Source organism: Hyperolius riggenbachi, chromosome 3, assembly GCF_040937935.1.
Source record: "Hyperolius riggenbachi isolate aHypRig1 chromosome 3, aHypRig1.pri, whole genome shotgun sequence".
In the NCBI taxonomy this organism is placed as follows: domain Eukaryota; kingdom Metazoa; phylum Chordata; class Amphibia; order Anura; family Hyperoliidae; genus Hyperolius; species Hyperolius riggenbachi.
In genome coordinates, this window is record NC_090648.1 from 422,002,544 (window position 1) to 422,018,450 (window position 15,907).

A 15,907-nucleotide genomic window follows, 5' to 3' on the forward strand; every position below is an offset into this window, starting at 1 on the left:
ATTTGTCTTGATGGGGGGGGCCTCATGATTGCTGAATTTGTCTTGTTGGGGGTCACATGATTGCTAACTGCGAGACTATGGAAAAAACTGAATCATCATCATATGAGACAATAGCATTAAACCTACTTTTTACGCTTTTTAAAGCAGAAAATGAAACTGGGAGGTTCTAAAAAAAAAATGAATAATTTTTTCAGGAGTACGATGGATGAAATTGTTTATCTTCACAGTTTATTTTCAACTTATTTTTCCATAATGTTCATGTATGAGTTAAAACATTTGTATTTAGTTTAAATTGCTGTTGGCACTTTGATAGTAAAGTGAATAGTAAACTGCAGTTTGGACACTCGACCTCCAAAAGGTTCGCCACCACTGTCCTAATCTAATGTCCCACCATTGCTTAGTTCATGTAAACTTGTCTCCACCCACGACCACACCCACATTCTGGTTCATGACCACACCCATTTCTCGGCAATGACGTAGCTCCATTTTTTACACCAACCCAGACTTGCGGCGCCCCGCTTTTTACTCCCCACTTTTTGCCCCCCCCCCCCCCCTGGAAAATTTTCTGCGGACGCCCATGTCTCTTACCCACCCTTTTTTAAAAGAACAGGCAAATGTTTGTGATTTTGGCAAAAACCTGAGCGGTTCTTGCCTTTTGCATGATCGCTAACTCAGTAAAGGTCCAGCCTTTAAAGCATTGCTATCATATAAATCCGGCATAGCGGGATCTGAACCCTTTATAACAGTAATTATAGCTTGATGGTTTACCTTGAAACAAATCAGCGCACTCAGTATATGATTTTATATTAAAAATAAATTGTATTTGCTTATCATACAGCACATATACAAAATATAAACAGTTTCAAGTAGCGTTTCCTTCTAACAGTACTCCATCTCATCAGGCCTTTATAGCCAAGCAATTATCTATCGTCTAAGTACAAAAAAAGAATATAACTGTTGTGTTATGTAGAATCTGATCAAAAGTAGTCTCATGGGTATTGGTAGACGTAAATAGTAGATGTGTAAAACTTTTGTAGTAATTTTCTTGAAAAAATAACATAAAACATAGCTTCTAAAATCTTGCTAGCATCTTAACAGAACTTAATGCTGAAAAATTAATAACGTAAATCACCAGAATATTAATCATATTACCCCTTTTCTGTCATCTCTTCAGCATCTAGAACCACATGTGGGAAGGGAGCTTCTGTCTCGTGTGTCTTCTCAGGAGATTGGTAGGCTAGTGCAAACTATGAGCTTTCAGCTGCTACTTTTGTAGCGATTGAATGCAATATGGCTGCCTAATTTGGAATTTGATTTCAACAACAACAACAAATTTGGAATTTCTCTAAATCTCTGGTTCTGATTGGCTGAGATTTCTGTGCGTAACTCACTATCTTGTTTTGAATACTTAAGATTGTTTACAAATTCCTTATTTAACTTATCTTGTGGGAATTAACGTAGTTTGCGATGTTTACACATACTGACATTTGCTTATCAAGTCATTTTTGACGCAGTAAATAAAAATGGATGTCACCCAGACATTGGGACTTTCAAACATTAAAGGAAACATCCAAGCATGAAAAAAAAAAATCCACTTATCTGGGGCTTCTTCCAGCCCCTGACTGCCGTTCTGTGCCTTCGCCGCAGCTCAAATAGCTTCCGGTGTCCTCCGCTGCAGAAGCCGACCTTGCCAGGTCGGCTTCTTGTGCACTACACGGTGCTGGTCACGTGGTCCTGCGCAGTACAGACCTGATGACGTCAGCCGGACCACGTGACACGCGCTGTGGAGCGCACAGGAAGCCGACCTGGCAAGGTCTGCTTCTGCAGCAGAGGACACCAGTCGCCACTTGATCTGCAGCGAGGGCACAGGACGGCAGCCAGGGGCTGGAGGAAGCCCCAGGTAAGTGGATTTTTTTTTTTGTGCTTGGACCTTCCCTTTAAGCAATGTCATTCATGACACTTTTCTTATAATGTGTCCTTCTGTTAATTAGTTTGGAATGTTTCTGTCCCTTTGCAGACAAGAAATCAGTCATGTTGACCCAGCAAAAAAGTGCTGGGTCACAATTAAATGCTTATTGAAGTACACATGGCGTCTAATATACTCTTTTAAATATAAAGCTTATTATATAATTCTTCTTAAAACAATCATGCAAGATATAATTGCATGTTAAAACCTAATAATTTTAAAATCAATTTCTATATATTGTCTTTCTTATGAATACATTTAATACTTTCCACTGGCAGATGTCACTATTTAATCATTTTAAATAAGAAGCAGTATTATTAATTTTGAAACCGCCAGGTGGCCTAAATATCGGACACCCTTGCAATGTTTTATTGTTGACATTCCAGAATGTTTGATAAGGCTCATAACCCAAACATCTAAAATGTGTTTCAAAATTTTACTAGCAGAACCCAGCTTTTAAATGTAATTCAAAGTAATACATTCTATTATGTAATTATAGGGTTTAACAATTGTTTCTTTCTCTTTAGGTGTGTGTATGTGTGTGTGTGTATATATATATATATATATATATATATATATATATATATATATATATATATATATATATATATATATATATATATATATATATATATATATATATATATATATATATATATATATATATATATATATATATATATATATATATATATATATATTACTGTGGAGACTGCAGATGTCCAAGATGTGTGGGCACTTTTTAAAATTGCCATTATTATTATTATTTTATTTATATAGCTCTGTGTTTCACAGAACTTTACAGAGTGCACTAAACTGTCTTTGTCTCTTACAATGTAATGTCACTATCAGTCAGGGGCGTCGCTAGCCCTATTTTGGGGGGGCACGTGCCCTCAATCTGTCCTGGGGTGACACGGATCTCCTCCCCAGGGGTGCCCGGCACTGCCCGCTGTCACCTCCTGGCCACCACTGTCCCCTCCTGGCCGCCGCTGCCTCCCCGGCCGCCGCTGCCTAACCCCCTCCCAACCCGGCTGACCCCGCGGGCCAGAGCTTTAGACCTCGATCAGCGGGCGACCAGACGCAGCGGGCGCTAGGACCTAGCGTACACCGCTGATATGCGGAAGTGACATCACTTCCGCATATACAGCGTGGTGCGTCCGGCGCCCGCTCTATCTGGTCGGGTCGCCCGCGGCGCTGATCGAGGTCTGCTGGCTGTGAGGTAAGGGGGGGGCGCGCCTGTCACTCACTACCTAACGGGGGTCCCTGTCACTCACTAGCTATCGGGGGTCCCTGTCATTCACTATCGGGGGTCCCTGTCATTCACTAGCTAACGGGAGTCTCTGTCACTCACTAACTGGGGTCCCTGTCACTATCTATCAGGGGTCCCTGTCACTCGCTAGCTATCGGGGGTCCCTGTCACTCACTAGCTAACGGGGGTCTCTGTCACTAACTGGGGTCCCTGTCGCTATCAGGGGTCCCTGTCACTCACTAGTTATCGGGGGTCCCTGTCACTCACTAGTTATCGGGGGTCCCTGTCACTCAATAGCTATCGGGGGTCCCTGTCACTCACTATCGGGGGTCCCTGTCACTCACTATCGGGGGTCCCTGTCACTCACTATCGGGGGTCCCTGTCACTCACTAACTGGGGTCCCTGTCACTCAATATCTATCGGGGGTCCCTGCTACTCACTATCTATCGGGGGTCCCTGTCACTCACTAGCTAAGGGGGGGTCTCTGTCACTCACTAACTGGGGTCCCTGTCACTATCTATCAGGGGTCCCTGTCACTCACTAGTTATCGGGGGACCCTGTCACTCACTATCGGGGGTCCCTGTCACTCACTAGCTAACGGGGGTCTCTGTCACTCACTAACTGGGGTCCCTGTCACTATCAGGGGTCCCTGTCACTAGCTATCGGGGGTCCCTGTCACTCACTAGTTATCGGGGGTCCCTGTCACTCACTAGCTATCGGGGGTCCCTGTCACTCACTATCGGGGGTCCCTGTCACTCACTAGCTAACGGGGGTCCCTGTCACTCACTATCGGGGGTCCCTGTCACTCACTAGCTAACGGGGGTCCCTGTCACTCACTATCGGGGGTCCCTGTCACTCACTAGCTAATGGGGGTCTCTGTCACTCACTAACTGGGGTCCCTGTCACTATCTATCAGGGGTCCCTGTCACTATCTATTGGGGGTCCCTGTCACTCACTATCGGGGGTCCCTGTCACTCACTATCAGGGGTCCCTGTCACTCACTATCAGGGGTCCCTGTTACTCACTATCTATCGGGGGTCCCTGTCACTCACTAGCTAACAGGGGTCCCTGTCACTCACTAGCTATCGGGGGTCCCTGTTACTCACTATCTATCGGGGGTCCCTGTTACTCACTATCTATCGGGGGTCCCTGTCACTCACTAGCTAAGGGGGGGTCTCTGTCACTCACTAACTGGGGTCCCTGTCACTATCAGGGGTCCCTGTCACTAGCTATCGGGAGTCCCTGTCACTAGCTATCGGGGGTCCCTGTCACTCACTAGTTATCGGGGGTCCCTGTCACTCACTAGTTATCGGGGGTCCCTGTCACTCACTAGTTAACGGGGGTCCCTGTCACTCACTATCGGGGGTCCCTGTCACTCACTAGCTAACGGGGGTCCCTGTCACTCACTATCGGGGGTCCCTGTCACTCACTAGCTAATGGGGGTCTCTGTCACTCACTAACTGGGGTCCCTGTCACTATCTATCAGGGGTCCCTGTCACTATCTATCGGGGGTCCCTGTCACTCACTATCGAGGGTCCCTGTCACTCACTATCGGGGGTCCCTGTCACTCACTATCAGGGGTCCCTGTCACTAACTAACTGGGGTCCCTGTCACTCACTAGCTATCGGGGGTCCCTGTTACTCACTATCTATCGGGGGTCCCTGTCACTCACTATCGGGGGTCCCTGTCACTCACTAGCTAACAGGGGTCCCTGTCACTCACTAACTGGGGTCCCTGACACTCACTATTGGGGGTCCCTGTCACTCACTATCGGGGGTCCCTGTCACTCACTAGCTAACTGGGGTCCCTGTCACTATCTAACTGGGGTCCGTCACTATCTAACTGGGGTCCCTGTCACTCACTAACTGGGGTCCCTGTCACTCACTACCTAACTGGAGGCACCTGTCACTCACTAGCTAACCTGGGGGTCCCTGTCACTCACTACCTAACTTAGGGGGCTACCATATTAAGGGGGCATTTTGCCTATTTATGTGAAATGCTGTCCATTTATGTGCCTCATGACTGCTGAATTTGTCTTGTTGGGGGCCTCATGTTTTGTTAGAGGCCTCATGATTGCTGAATTTGTCTTGTTGGGGGCCTCATGATTTGTTGGGGGCCTCATGATTGCTGAATTTGTCATGTCGGGGGCGTCACGATTGCTGAATATGTCATGTCGGGGGCGTCACGATTGCTGAATTTGTCATGTCGGGGGGGGGTCACGATTGCTGAATTTGTCATGTCGGGGGCGTCACGATTGCTGAATTTGTCATGTCAGGGGCGTCACGATTGCTGAATTTGTCATGCCGGGGGCCTCACGATTGCTAAATTTGTCATGTCGGGGGCCTCACGATTGCTGAATTTGTCTTGTCGGGGGCCTCATGATTGCTGAATTTGTCTTGTTGGGGGTCACATGACTAACTATAATATAGAATAACTGCGAGACTATGGGAAAAGCTGAATCCTTATCATATGAGACAATAGCATTAAACCTACTTTTTTAGCTTTTTAAAACAGAAAATAAAACTGGAAGGTTCTAAAAAATTGAATACATTTTTCAGGAGTAGGATGGATGAAATTGTTTATCTTCACAGTTTATTTTCAACTTGGATTTTCCATAATGTTCATGTATGAGTTAAAACGTTTGTACAGTATTTAGTTTAAATTGCTGTTGCCACTTTGCGATAGATAAGTGACTTTTGGATTGCAGTTTGGGCACTCAGCCTCCAAAAGGTTCGCCCCCACTGTCCTAATCTAATGTCCCACCATTGCTAGGTTCATGTAAATTTGTCTCCACCCGTTACCACACCTATATTCTGGTCCATGGCCCACCCATTTTTCGGTGTGCGCGATAAGCGCGCCGCACAGCGTGATCCTCATATTTTTGGCACGCTAGCTGCAGTGTGCTGAATTCTGCTGCCTACAGTATGTACAGTATACGCTGTTCTCTAGTGCCTGCACTGTGTGCTGATCTACCTCCAGTGTGTACAGTGTAAGGTGTTACTCTGTGCCTTTACTGATTGTAAACCAGCTGTATTGTATGCTGATCTCTGCTACTTTCAGTATGTACAGTATTAGCTGTAAAGCCTGGTACACACATACAATTTTGATTAGCCAATTTTAGCTCTGTTCATAAAATTCATTGTCTGTTGGCCCACTTACTTCACGGGGTGGTAAAATTGGTGGTCAGTGATTGACCAATCAAAATTGTATGTGCGTATACATCTTTGATCTATGCCTATACTGATTGTAAATTATCTAAATAAAGGACAGGGGGCTCCATCCAATATTTTGATGGGCAGGCCCGTTATCTGTAGCTTACACTGCTGCTAAGTTCATGTACATTTGGCCCCACCCATGGACACGCCCTCTCACCTCATGGCCACGCCCATTTTTTTGCTGCTGCGCGCGCCGCATATACCTCCCCACCTGGTGCCCACAGGTGCCCCCGATCTCCAAGGACCCTAGAAACGCCCCTGCTATCAGTCATAGTCTAGTATAACTTCCATAGTCTAGTTCCAGTCTGGGGAGAAGGGAAGTTGATGGAGGTAATGGGATAGTCGAGAGACTCCTTAAGGCCTCTTGCACACTGCATGCATTTCCGATTCCGCTTTTTAATCGTTTTTTACCTCCAAATCTGATTTTTAATCTATACTGCATGCTGCGTTTTTTGATCCGTTTTTCTGTTGAATGTATTCAGGTAAAATCGGAATTGAAAATCGGAATTGGAAACGGAATCAGAAAACTGATTTGCAGTGTGCAGGGAGCCTAATATCGGCATCCTAGTTAAAAATTAAACCTGGGACTCTTGCACTGTGAGGTGAGAGTGTCGGCCATGTATCCACTGTATTGCCAGTAAAAAGAGGGAGTCTAGCATTCACGCATTTGGTTTTATTTCACTATATTCCCACTTGATATCTTTTAATTTACCATATTCTTCACCTGGATGTCTCTTTAACTGTTCATATCTCTTCTTGTTCCATTTGTTGGGTTGGGGGATGGTAGTCCGCCTGCAACATATAATTGTAGCCTCTTACAGTGTTGCCAACCTCGGAGAACATTTTTTTTACTGACAAAGTTCAGAACTTTTTTTTTTTTTAACTGATTTCTAACATTACTGAAATTTAAATTAAAGATGTCACACGCGCCCCATGTGCACTGGCTATCACGTGGAGCTCGAATGAGGAAGAACAATGCATAGACAGTGGTGTACACTGGACAGGTATGGTGTTAATGCACAGGCATAGGGCGGGGCGATGCATCTACAGTTGAGGGTTGCAACCGGGGGTTCCAGTCACATTTGTCTGCAACTATCTCACATCCGTACTGCTGTGCACCTAAATGAACATGTAGGCCCAAGATTTTCCAGCATGTCCGATCATTACCTGCAACCGATATCGCTCCAAAATTGGTTGAATTGTCAACTGGGCATGCTCTTGGTGGCACTGGTTGTCATCAGATTAGATAATTATCGAATCTGATGGTCGATCGACCGTCAAGTCTACAGATGTACATTCTAGAGTGAAACATGAACCGATAAACAGTAAGTGCTGTAATCTACTAGGAAAAAGAGGTTTTTTTTTTACTGACACCACAAAGTTATCACAGACTACTGGCAGCCCAGATTTGTTTACTTTTTTGTACTGCCATTAAATTTACTGACAGTTGGCAACTCTGGCCTCTGACTAAACAAAATAGCTGCATATATACCTCGGCAATACTGACTGAGATTGATCTGGACCATGCATTTTAAGCATGAGCTGTTGGTGTTTCCTCACAAGAGAAATGTCCCACTTTTGCCAGCAATGCATGCGTGCAGACTACTAAACTTAAAGAGTCACTATGGCGAAAAATTTTAAAATATGTGCAACAGACAAATAAAAAGTATGTTTTTTTCCAGAGTAAAATGAGCCATAAATTACTTTTCTCCTATGTTGCTGTCATTTACAGTAGGTAGTAGAAATCGCACAGAAGCAAGAGGTTTTGGACTAGTCCATCTCTTTATAGGGGATTCTCAGCAAGGCTTTTATTCCCTAAAAAGGATTTAAACAATGATGCTGGCCAGCTTCCCTGCTCGCTACAGGGTTTTTTTTGGCAGTTGGGACAGAGCAACTGCCATTCATTAAGTGTTTTTTCGAAAATAAATAAATCCCGAGAATCCCCTATGAAGAGATGGACTAGTCCAAAACCTTTCACTTCTGTCAGATTTCTACTACCTATTGTAAGTGACAGCAACATAGGAGAAAAGTAATTTATGGCTCATTTTACTCTGGAAAAAACATACTTCTTATTTGTCTATGTTTGCATATATTAAAAATTTTACAATTTTTCGCCATAGTGCCTCTATAAGTAAATATACCCTAAGATGCAACAAACTGTCCCACACCCAAAATCAAACCCTCTCATTTAGGTAAGTACCTCCCCCCCCCCAACCAAATGTAACCCTGTGGTGCTAAGAATTCCACCCTCCAGATCTAAATCCTCATCCCCTCCCCAAATATTGCATGACTTTCCATAGTGCTGTGCCCTAAAGCATGATAAGATCCAATACACTGTAATTACACAGCTGTAAATTTATAGGGATTAGTACACTATAACAGAAAATGTAATCCAGCACCCAACTGCTTACTTCTGAGGGTTGTGGGTCTCGCTCAGAAAGCACCTGCGTTATATATGATGGTAAACATCTTCACCTCTCATGAAAAAAGCACCTTCAAATTGACTCACAGGCTAAACTTAGAGACGTGCAGCAAGTAAATGTAGTGCAGGGCACAACAAAAAACTTACCTAGCATATGAAAAGAAGAAATACTGTGCACCTATCTCTTTAAACGTTTAGGTATTTATTCTGTTCTTCAGCCAAAGATTAACAGGATTGGCGCATGTAAAGAAATAACATCAAACCTGTACAGTGGAAGGTGATGCGGTAAACGAGGGAGTGGTGACCAGGGAAAGATTGGACGGCACTACAGCCGTTTCACGCCAATCCAGCGCTTGCTCACGTGCGTGTCCGGATTGGCGTGAAACGGCTGTAGTGCCGTCCAGTCTTCCCCTGGTCACCACTCCCTCGTTTACCGCATCACCTTCCACTGTACAGGTTTGACGTTATTTCTTTACATGCGCCAATACTGTTAATCTTTGGCTGAAGAACAGAATAAATACCTAAACGTTTAAAGAGATAGGTGCACAGTATTTCTTCTTTTCATGTGCTAAGTAAATGTATAGGGGGTGGCATGTGGGGTCCTACATTAAAGTGACTAGTGAGATGGAAGAGTCTGCCATATTTATTCCCTTTAACAATGCATATTGCACGTACTGCAGGATCCAGGCCATTGACTTACAGTAAACATTAAGCTTAACCCTCTGGGCGATACAATTATATCGCCCAGGAGGTGGCGCAGCACTATTTTTTTTTATTTTTTAAATCATGTAGCGAGCCCAGGGCTCGCTACATGATAGCCGCAGCGCAGCGGCATCCCCCCACCCACTCCGATCGCCTTCGGCGATCAGAGTAAGCAGGAAATCCCGTTCAGAACAGGATTTCCTGCTGGGCTTCCCCGGTCGCCATGGCAACGGGGCGGGATGACGTCACCGACGTCATGGACGTCGTGACGTCGGAGGGAGTCCAGATCCACCACTCAGCGCTGCCTGGCACTGATTGGCCAGGCTGCGCAAGGGGTCGGGGAGGGGGGGGACTGCACGGCGCGGCGAGCGGCGGCGATCGGAAGTTACACGCAGCTAGCAAAGTGCTAGCTGCGTGTAACAAAAAAAAATTATGCAAATCGGCCCACCAGGGCCTGAGAAATCCTCCTGCGCGATATACCCTGAGCTCAGCTCGGGATTATCGCTCAGGAGGTTAAAGAACAAGCGACACCCATGCCAACCTAGAAATAAAAAACACATATATAAGTAGATAAATACTACTTCTACTTACATAACAGATGTATTGTGCTATCCACGTAATTATTCCTGTGAATTTTATAAAGGAAAAGCAGAAAATCCTATTCTAGGCAGTGGCCATCTTGCCAAGCTAATGCTGACATCCTATCCTCCCTGACTCTTGTTTACCCCCCCCCTCCCTTCTCTTGCTCATTGTGTATTCATTAGCTGCCCTCCTCCCAGAGTCTTCAGGCACTCCCACTGAAGTGTATACTCACAACTGCACTGTCATTTTTTTATTTACACATCCAATCACTGAGTCACCTCAGCCTTGCTTGTAAACACAAGTAATCAGAGGGTGTTTCTGATAAGCAGCTAGGAAGGGAAATAAATGGAAGAGGAATATATTATAGATAAAAAGAACTCCCAGCATTCAACTCTTTATCACTTAATACACTCAGACCAGTTGCTGTTGAAATTCGATTTTTATGGTGACAATACCGCTTTAAACTGGAAGCAGAACTGTAGAACTCCATTATTTAGTTGGAATATACAGTGGGATGCAAAAGTTTATGCAACGTTGTTAATCGTCATGATTTTCCTGTATAAATCGTTGGTTGTTACGATAAAAAATGTCAGTTAAATATATCATGTAGGTAGGAGACACACACAGTGATATTTGAGAAGTGAAATGAAGTTTATTGAAATTACAGAGTGTGCAATAATTGTTTAAATAAAATTAGGCGGGTGCAAAAATGTGGACACTGTTGTCATTTTATTGTTTCCAAAACCTTTAGAACTAATTATTGGAACTCAGTGACCCCTGACCTACATACACAGGTGAATCCAATTATAAGAAAGAGTATTTAAGGGGGTCAATTGTAAGTTTCCCTTCTCTGAAGAGTAGCAACATGGGGGTCTCAAAACAACTCTCAAATGACCTAAAGACAAAGATTATTCACCATCATGGTTTAGGGGAAGGATACAGAAAGCTGTCTCAGATTTCACCTTAACAACGTTGTCCAAACTTTTGCATCCCACTGTATAGTGTTTTGTTTTTGTTTTTTTTATTAATATAATGATTTGTACTAAATTACTATTTATTTTCAAGTATTTCCTTCTCCCCAGAAAAATACTATATAACACAAATTAAAATGTAAACTGTTAGAGCGCCACCTGCTGGCATAACTGGTAAGTGTTGTAAGTGTGAAGGCTCATTGCCACTGAGAGCTTTTTTGAGCGCTTTTTGATTTTAAAAGCTCCTGCTAATGTTATCCTATGTATGTGTTCACACTGGAGCGATGTGATTTTGTACAAATCCCCCACTGCATTGCATTAGCAAGAGCTTTTAAAATCTCTAGCATTTAACACGCTATTGTAGTGTGAACAGGCCCTAAGAAAAGTCTTGTTTTGTTGCTGTGCAGTAAAGAGACGATATCTACACAGAGAATAGTTTTATTGCAAACTTAAATTAACTGAACAGCATGGTGGTGTAGCGAATAGCATTCTTGCGTTTCAGTGCTGGGTCCCCGGTTCAATTCAGGGCCAGGACACTATTTGCATGGGGTCTGCATGTTCTCAGGGCCGGATTTGTACATTTTACCGCCCAAGGCCAACTATTCCGTCTGTATGTTTTCTCTGTGTGCCCCAATGAGAATTCTACTTACTTTCCATCATTGGATGTCACAGACAATAACTATTTTAGTAATACGTGTATAGATTATTAGTTATGTTTTCCTTAAGAACTTTTATGTTATTTTTGCCATCTTGTTAATGATGTACCCATTGTGTCACCATGAAAGTTAGGCTGATGTGTACCTGCAGGATAAAGCTTACAGGTCTTGCAGGGATGACACAAATACAGGACACAGAGTATGAAGGGTTAAAGCTGTCCTTGTAGATAGTGATGGCTGCACAGAACAGCTTTACTGCCCCTCACTGAGCCGCCCCTACATTTCTGGTGCCCTAGGCCATGGCCTATGTAGCCTTGCCAGAAATCCGGCCCTGCATGTTCTCCCCCTGTTTGCACGGGTTTCCCCCATGTAATCTAGTTTCCCCACACAAACCTAACACCTACAGTTAAGTTTAAGTGATTTCCCCCAAAGTTGGCCTTACACTGTGACATGAAACTATTGTAAGGATTGGATTGTAAACCCCCCTCAGATTGAAAGCAAGTGACAATACTATATATTATGTAAAGCACTACAGAAGATTTCAGCACTATATTGCTGTAATACTAAATCTATATACAATTGATCTACGTCATAAACCAGGTGGAACACCAAAACTGAAATTAATGTTAGTAATTTTTTATGTTTCTCCTGTAAAAATGTGTGTGTTTTTAGTGATAAATAAAATAAATTATAAAGTGAACATAAAAAATCCAAGCTAGATCATCCAGTAATCTCCAGCCAGCAGCCTGCTTGCTGTGCACATTACATAACTCATCTAACAATGTCATTAAAGGATGGCTGGACTCACTGGGGTACTAGAGTAACTGCTGAGTTTCCTATATATTAGATAGCTTTCCTTCTGATTGATGCTGTGTTCTTCACTAAATGTACTGTGGAATGATGGCAGCTTTGCACTTAGGCTCTGCTGTTACATACAAGAGGGATTGGGGAAGCAACTGCCTCCAGACCCCTTTTAGGTTCTAATGGGGGTGTGGCCAAACAGCAAACAAAATTGACCCTTTGTACACTCACATGCAAACACTCACTGCAAAACATCCATCCAGGAACCACTGCTATCCATTAGGCTCATATTAAAGTTAAAAGCAGAGAAGTCTTAGTTGGCACAAAATGCATTATTTTGCTGATAGTTCTTAACCTAGTTTAGGCATTAGAACTGTTAAAGCAAACTTGAAGCTGAAAAAAACTTATGGTGAATTGTATGTGTAGTACAGATAATTCATAGAACATTTATAGCAAAGAAAAGTCTCACTTTTATTTTCCATTATAGAGATTTTTTTTTTTTTATAACGTCATCATTCTGTCATATTTGTAATTTAGAAACCACACTCTGTATTTTAAGCTATAAAATAAAGAAATAATGACCCATTTGAACTTTCCTGCAGTAAAACTTTATCTCAAGCCATCTCTCACTGTTTTTTGGCTGTTTAAGAGCTTCAGAAAACAGGACTGTATTGGACAAAGTTGGATTGAAGAGCTCAGAGAAGCTGTCTTGAATAGATAACTGAAGGGTTTTTTTTTTGTTAACTCTTCTTCCTGTATTGGAAAATGAGACTATTTTCTTTGCTTCTAACGTTCTATTTTTTAGCTGTACTACACATACAATTCATTGTCACATAAGTTTACTTTCACTTCAGGTTTGCTTCAAGGCCTTTTTAATTGAACTAGGGAGAGTGTATTCTGACAAGATGCCCTCAGTTGTCTGTAATACCTGTTGTACCAAATTGCGGTTATTTGGCTACAATACTTCTGTGTAGTGGTTGTACCATCTAAACTGTGTCTATTTGCCCACAATACTTCTCTATTAGAATTTTGCGGCAGGGACAATGGTTAGTGGCGCTGTTAGTGTTAGGTTGGGGAATTTGATGTTCAGGACAGATGCAGGGAAGGTTAGTGTGAAAAAAGTAACATAGGTGATCGATAGAATATCAGTGGTGCTACCAATATTCTACTGTTACAGGTGATAGTATATTGGTGAAATAATGGATAATATACTGTCAACAATATGTCACGCCCATTTTTCCTTTCGGCACTTCTAAGTGTACGCGGCGGGGGGTGTATGAGAAAAAAGTGCTAGCAATGGACCAGTTTTCTCTCCATGCTTGTAGAATGATTGTTTTTCATAAAACCTTTTAGATCAAGCTTTTTCCAGCACAAACTACAAACTTCATATGTTGTCTTGAGATTCAGGTAGTTGGTTTAGCAAGTCATTAGTGGGGGTGCTGGGTATTGTCTCTCCATTGTGAGCATTTGGGATGCTAGTTCACATATTGCCTATGTGCAAATTGAATGCAATTTTAATGCAGCTTGGATCTAGCCAGACAGGAAATGCATTTCCTGATTTCCTGCAGCTCCCAAACAGGCAAACAGTTATGCAGGCAGAAATCTCCCACGATAGACTTTCAGTGAAAAAGCAGAGTTGGGTCAGATTTAACAAGTATTCCAGGCAGGTCTCCATAACTTCTGCAGCATAATGGTGTATTATAAACTAAAAAACCTTCAAGTTTCCCACTAAAAAAACTTTTTCTACCAACCCATTTATCCTACCGGTTGCAGAAATGATGAAAAAGTGTAACATTTCTGCTGCCCCATCAGGGAACTCCTCAGACAGACAGCAGCACCACCATACTCCAGAAAGGGATATTCAGGTGACTTGTGCCAACACTATATGGTATACATAGGCCATAAATGGCTTTGTATCATAATGTACCAGAATGTGTTTTTCATCAGTCCATGGTAAAGTTGGTGTGAATGAGCACCCTATGAAAGGGCGCACTGCATTATGGCTGTATTCAGAAATGCTCTTAGTTTTAGAACACATGAGTCAGTATGAACAATAATTATAAGGTTAACATTTCTATGGCGCTTTTTTCCTGTCAAAGTGCTTGAGAGTTGCAGCCACCAGGGGTGCACTCAGTAGGCCACCCTGGAGCTAGTGGCATAGCAATAGGGAATGCAGAGTTGGCGACCACATTGGGGCACTCCTTCAACCCCATTATTGGCTCTTCAATGGTGCTGTAATGATCTCCTACATGGGTTTTGAATAGTGATCATCATTTACAATCTGCTCCTCTCCTCTGGTTACACCTCCAATACCGTGGATGTCCTTGGCAGGTTTTGTTGCATCATATTAATAGTTATATACAGAATGCTTGGCGGCCCAATGTAAAACTTGCACTGGAGTCCGAAGCTCCTTATCAACACCACTGCCTGGAGCATAAGGGAGTCTTGCCCAAGGACTCCTTGCTGAATAGGTTACTGGCTGCAGGCAGGAATCGAACCCTGGTCTCTTGTGTCAAAGGTGGTGTCTTTAACCAGCCCACTATCCAGCCACCCTCAACAAGCCTTAATATGCTGTACCTCTTTGGATCTAAAAATGGAAACATTAGTCTTCTAAAATTGCATTTTCTTGTAATGTGCAGCATTCTGAGGATCGTGAATTTATGTTCTTTGTGTCTACTTTGTAGCAGTGCTGTGTTAGTTTAAATCTCCCCCACTGACTGGGAAAGTGCAGCACAGTATGGGGGCAGCCTCGTTGCTATGGATGTAAGAAGGGGAGAGAGAAAGGAACAACTCCACTCAGCATGCTGGTGTAGATGCTCGGAAGAAGAAAGAGATTACTGCCTGAAGCTATTAGAGCAAACTCAGGAACGGGTACTGTGTGACAGAGGGGTTTCCATCTCCACAATGACCTGCATTTCCTGCTCTATACAAGCTTTCCAGCAACTTTTCATAGAGGGGTTGTTTGTTTCTTGCTTTTTTGTTTATTAAGCCAGGATATGAAGTATTTGTGTTTCCCCAGAATACGAAGCTGGTTTCTTCTGTTAGCAGCACAATTACAACCTGAGCACACAGTAGAACTGGGCTATAAGCAAAGAAATGTATGGCTGCAAGTACAGGAACTTATAGATAAAAGAAAAGCTTTATCAAAGGAAGCTAGCAAAGCAAAGGCTGTACATAACATCACTTATTTGCAGCCTCCCTGCTCTCACGCATGTAGTATTCATGGCCTCTGGCGGGCCCACACCCATGCACTGGCCTCTGGCGGGCCCACACCCATGCACTGGCCTCTGGCGGGCCCACACCCATGCACTGGCCTCTGGCGGGCCCACACCCATGCACTGGC